We start from the raw sequence: 5,567 nt of genomic DNA, 5'->3' as shown, positions 1-5,567 counted from the left end.
ATTGAATTCTGTTTGCTAGGATCTTGCTGAATATTTTTGCAACAATATTCATTAATGATATTGGTCTATAGTTTTCTTTGTTGGATTCTTTCCTGGTTTGGGGATTAAGGTGATATTTGCTTCATAGATTATGTTGGGGAGGAGTTTTCCTTTTCCTAAGTTTTGGAAAAGGTTATGTAATACAGGTTCTAGTTCCTCATGGAAGATCTGGTAGAATTCTGATGTGAAGCCATCTGGTCCTGGACTTTTCTTTTTTGGGAGATTTTGTATAGTTGATGCTATTTCAGGGCTTTATGTAGGTCTATTCAACATTATTAATTCTTTCTGGTTGAGTATAGGAAGGTGGCATACTTCCAGGTATTGGTCCATTTCCTCCAGATTATTATATTTCTAATAATAGAGTTTTTTGTAGTAGTCATTGAGGATTTTTAAAATTTCTGTGGCATCAGGTATTATTTATCCTATATCATTTCTGATTGACATTAGAGATTTTACTTTTCTGTTTCTGGTTAGGCTAGCCAGAAGTTTATCATTTTTATTAATCTTTTCAAAGAACCAACTTTTTTTTTCATTGATCTTCAAAATAACTTTTTTTGTTTTCAATTTCACTTAATTCTGCTCTAATTTTGGTTATGTCTTTTCTTCTGCTGGATTTGCGATTGGAATGTTCTTCCTTTTTCAGCTGCTTGACATGATCCATTAAGTTGTTGACTTCCTCTCTATTTTCTTGGTGAAGGCTTCAAATGCTATAAATTTCCCTCTTTTTTTTTTTTTTTTTTTAGGTTGAACCAAAGTTTATTTCATTTCCTGATTTCTTAAAAGCTTTTGTGACATATCTTGAAGTTGCTCAAGAAGCCTGGAAGCTTTCTCAAATCTAGGACTAAGAATCATTAGGATAAGTTTACTTATTAGATAAGGCAAAGGCTATATGTTAGAAAGTTTTATAGACCATTTGGCTTTACTTAAATATGGCAGATGGGCACAGCCCATTCCTCTGACGTCAGCCAGCTAGTAGGCAAACCTGTATGTCTTATCACAAATGAGAACAAGCAATTTTGGCAGGACAATACCAACGCATGTGTTGATGGTGAATCAGCAGCATGACATTCCAGAAGAAAGAACTGCTTCTTTTGTAGGGGCTGTAGTTAGCTGCACTGAATATTTGTGGCACAATATTAAGAAGGTACCTAGCAACAAAACAACCTCACACAGGGCAATTTTGGTAAAATATGGAACACAAATAATCCCTTAACAAAAGACAAGAAACACTTGGTATTTATCAGTAGCAACACACAAAATTATACATAATTTCCTGTTGGGATTCTTGCTTGTAATCAGGTTAAATGCTCTTTTTGAAGCCTGTGTGTTTTATGTATAGGAAGCAAGGATCCTTGGCAAGATGGATGGTCTTCCATGGAAATATCTCACCTATTAAGGAAAAGGGGAGAAAAAGCTAAGAGATAACATAGATCCTAGTGAAGTGGTAGATGTGTTCTAACAGATAACCAGTCTGAAAAATGAATCTGCCTTCAGTCACCAATTGACATAACATTTTAAAATTGAGGTATCTGAAGAAGATTCAGGCCCTAAGATATAAGAATATCATATTGAATGATGCAGAAAAATTTTTAATAGCAAAATCTGTGCTTCAGGATAAAATAATGACCAGATCAAATATTGCTATATTTTTATAAATTTTAAATTTTGCTAGAATATTTTGCTTATTTGGTATGACAATTAAAGGTTAAAGTGAAACTAGGCAAAGTTCAAGGCACTAAAAATTAATTTTGTGACTATCAACCTACTTTCCCCGATAGTCACAAAATTAATTTTTAGTGCCTTGAACTTTGTCTAGTTTCAATTTAACCTTTAATTGTCATACCAAATGAACATGGGAGCTATTGTAAACTGCCTTTGCGGTATCTCACAGGTTTTGATAATTTGTGTCTTCCTTATTTTGTTCCAAAAATGTGGTGATTTCCTTCTTTCTCTCTCTCTCTTTCTCTCTCTTTTTAACGTTTGGGGATTCATTGAGAGTATAAGAAACCAGTTTACACTGATTGCATTTGTTAGGTAAAGTCCCTCTTACAATTATGCTTTGCCTCCAAAAGGTGTGGCACACACTAAGACCCCACCCCGCCTCCATCCTTCCCTCTCTCTGCTCTTCCTTTCCCCCACCCCTCTCTCCTTCTTCCTCTCTTGTGCTCCCCTTCCCCCATCCCCACCATGTCATTAATTGTCCTCATGTCGAAATTGAGTACATAGAATTCATGCTTCTTCATTCTTATGATCCTTTACTAAGAATAATGTGTTCCACTTCCATCCAGGTTAATACAAAGGTTGTAAAGTCTCCATTTTTTTAAATGGCTGAATAATATTCCATGCTGTACATATACCGTAGCTTGTTAATTCATTCCTGGGTTGGTGGGCATCTAGGCTGTTTCCACATTTTGACGATTGTAAATTGAGCTGCAATAAACAGTATAGTGCAAGTGCTCTTAAGATAAAAGGATTTTTTTCCTTCTCGGTAGATGCCCAGTACTGGGATTGTAAGATCAAATGGGAGGTCTAGCTTGAGTTATTTGAGGGTTCTCCATACTTCCTTCCAAAACCATTGTATGTAGTTTGCAGTCTCTCCACATCCACACCAGCATCTGCGGTTTTGAGATTTTGTGATGTGGGCCATTCTTGCTGGGGTTAGATAGTATCTTGGTGGTTTTGATTTGCATTTCTCTAATAAATAGGGATGATGAGCATTTTTTCATATGTTTGTTAGCCATTGGTCTGTCTTCTTTGGAGAAGGTTCTATTCATATCTCTTGACTATTGATATATGGGATTGTTGGCTTTTTTCATGTGGATTAATTTGAGTTCTCTATAGTTATTCTCTCTAGTTATTAAGCTTTTGTCTGATTCAAAATATGCAAATGTCCTTTCTCATTGTGTAGGTTGTCTATTTGCTTTGGTTGTTGTCTCCTTAGCTGTACAGAAGCTTTTCAGTTAAATTAAGTCCCATTTGTTTTTGTTTTTGTTGCAATTGCCACGGCAGTCTTCTTCATGAAGACTTTCCCCAGGCCAATATCTTCCAGTGTAATATCCAGTGTTTTTCCTATGCTTTCTTTGAGGATTTTTTATTGTTTTGTGAATTAAATTTGAGTCCTTTATCCATCTTGAATCAATTTTTGTGAGTGGAGAAAGGTGTGGGTCTAGTTTCACTCTTTTATATGTGGATATCCAGTTCTCCCAGCACAATTTATTGAATAGGGATTCTTTCCCCCAGTGTATGTTCTTAAGTTGGTTTATTGAAGATTAGGTGGTTTTAAGATGTTAGTTTCATTTCCTGGCTTTCTATTTGATTCCAAGTGTCTATGTTTCTATATTTGTGCCAGTACCATGCTGCCTTGACCACTATGGCCTTTTAGTACAGCCTAAAATCTGGTATGCTGATGCCCCTGGTTTTGTTTTTATTACTAAGAACTGCCTTAGGTATATGTTTTTTTTTTTCTGATTCCATACAAAATGCAGAATCATTTTTTCCAGGTTGTGAAAGTACAATGTTGGTATTTTAATAGGGATGGGTAGTGAAAGTATTATTGGATTGAAGTGAAGAAAGGGTGTTAAGAAGAAGATAGCAGACAATTCAGGTAAATTCTGTGTAATCTGAATGAAGGCAGGTAGGTGACCAGGATGTCTTCATCTGGAGGTCATTTTTTACCCAAATGAGAGCACTTTTAGGGATATTGGAAAGTGCTAATACCAAATGACCTTTCACAAACTTGAGTCTGAATATAGACACTTCTAGATAGTTTTATGTAAACAGCTAAGATTTATAATTACAGATGAAAAAACATGTAAGCTTATGGAATGGATGATTATGTAGGTATTGATCAATATAGAGACATTTTCAATGAAAAAACATCAGTTTCCTGAGTAGGGAGAGCTGTATAAACACTCAATAAATATATAGAAAATATTTTACATATAATCCCACATATTATCCTTATAATCCTCTGACAAAGGTAGAGAATTGCTATTTCCCATTTATGGAGAGGCGAAAGGGGCTCAGAATAAGTAATGTGTATAATATTATGCAGCTAGACTATGTGGCAATCATGATTCAAGCCAAGGCTTTAGATTCTGAAAATTTTCCATACTTTTTGGAAAAACATTAATTTATTTTTAATTTGGATATGTTAAATATGTGCTGCCCTTGGGCATTTAGATGGAATAATAAGACATATTTATAACACTAACTATTGAAAACTATAGAACACAAACTTGGCTTCCTGACACTATTAACTATAGTATGTTAGAGACATTATGTTATTTACCAAACATTTAATTTTCTCATATTGAAAAGAAAGACCAATAATTTTCTAAAGTACTTACTTTGTTGATTGACTGTGGTGTTTTATTGTATCACCTCATTTGATTCTCTTAAGAACCTCATCTAAAAAGAGGAGTGTCCAGGTCCAAACTGGGCAATGTCAATGTTTAAATCTTTGATGGAAGAGAAGAGAAAAATGAGCAGGAGGGGAGAAAAAGGTGAAAACTTGTTAACAATAAAGTGTGTGTGTGTGTTTTGGCATGGAGGCCAGAGGTCAGTCTTGTTAAAGATAAGAAGACTATATGAAGACAGGAAAAAGATGGCTATGGGTAAGCCAAGAGAGAGTTCTCAGGATAAATCAATTCAAATGACACTTTGACCTTAACATCTAGATTCTAGAATTGTGAAGTATTACATTTCTGTTGTTTAGGCTGCCAGGTATTTGGTACTTCTCATGGAAACCCTAGAAAACTTATTTTTGTAGTAGGAAGTAGAGTGCTGCTGTTGACAAATACTTAAGAGTGAAGATTTCTTTGACTCTAAGAAATGGGAAGGGGCTAGAAAAATGTTGAAAGGCATATTTTTAAAAAGCCTAAGATTTTTTGAAGAGATTGTTGGATAAATAAAGAGATTTAGGGTAATTCTTATGAAGGCTCAAAATGAAGAGAGGAGAGCTGTAGGGCAGACTTTGATCATCTCATAGAAGACATATCATCGTGAATGGGATGTTGGTAGAATGTGATCATTACAGGTACATCTGGTGAATCTCAGACTTGAGGAACATGCTGTTGAAACTGGAGGGAAGATGATACATGTTATAAAGCACAAAAGCAGTTGGACAAATTGTATTCTAATGCTTTGTGGAAAGTAGAATTTGCATGTAATGAATTTGGATATTAACTGAGGAGATTTCTAAACAAATCTCCTTTGATGGTGTGGCTGGTTTCTCCTTGGGGCTTATAATGAGATGTGAGAGGAGAGAGAAATTGAATGAAGTTTTTTTAAGCACAAAAGGAACCATAAAGTGTCGATCTGAAAAATTCTTAGCATATCCCTATTGCAATAAAGCAGAAAGTATGTCCTGGGAAGAACAAGGCTATGGCTGGACAACCATTACCAGAAATGATTAGATATGTTAAGCAAAAGAAGCCAGGCACAGAACAGACAAATGTTGTGTTGTCACTTCTATGTGGGAACTAAAAAAGTTGATGCAAAGGACATAGGCTCAGGAGTTGAGGCCT

Source organism: Nycticebus coucang, chromosome 14 (assembly GCF_027406575.1).
Source record: "Nycticebus coucang isolate mNycCou1 chromosome 14, mNycCou1.pri, whole genome shotgun sequence".
Taxonomy (NCBI): Eukaryota; Metazoa; Chordata; class Mammalia; order Primates; family Lorisidae; genus Nycticebus; species Nycticebus coucang.
Note: the sequence above shows the minus strand (reverse complement) of the source record.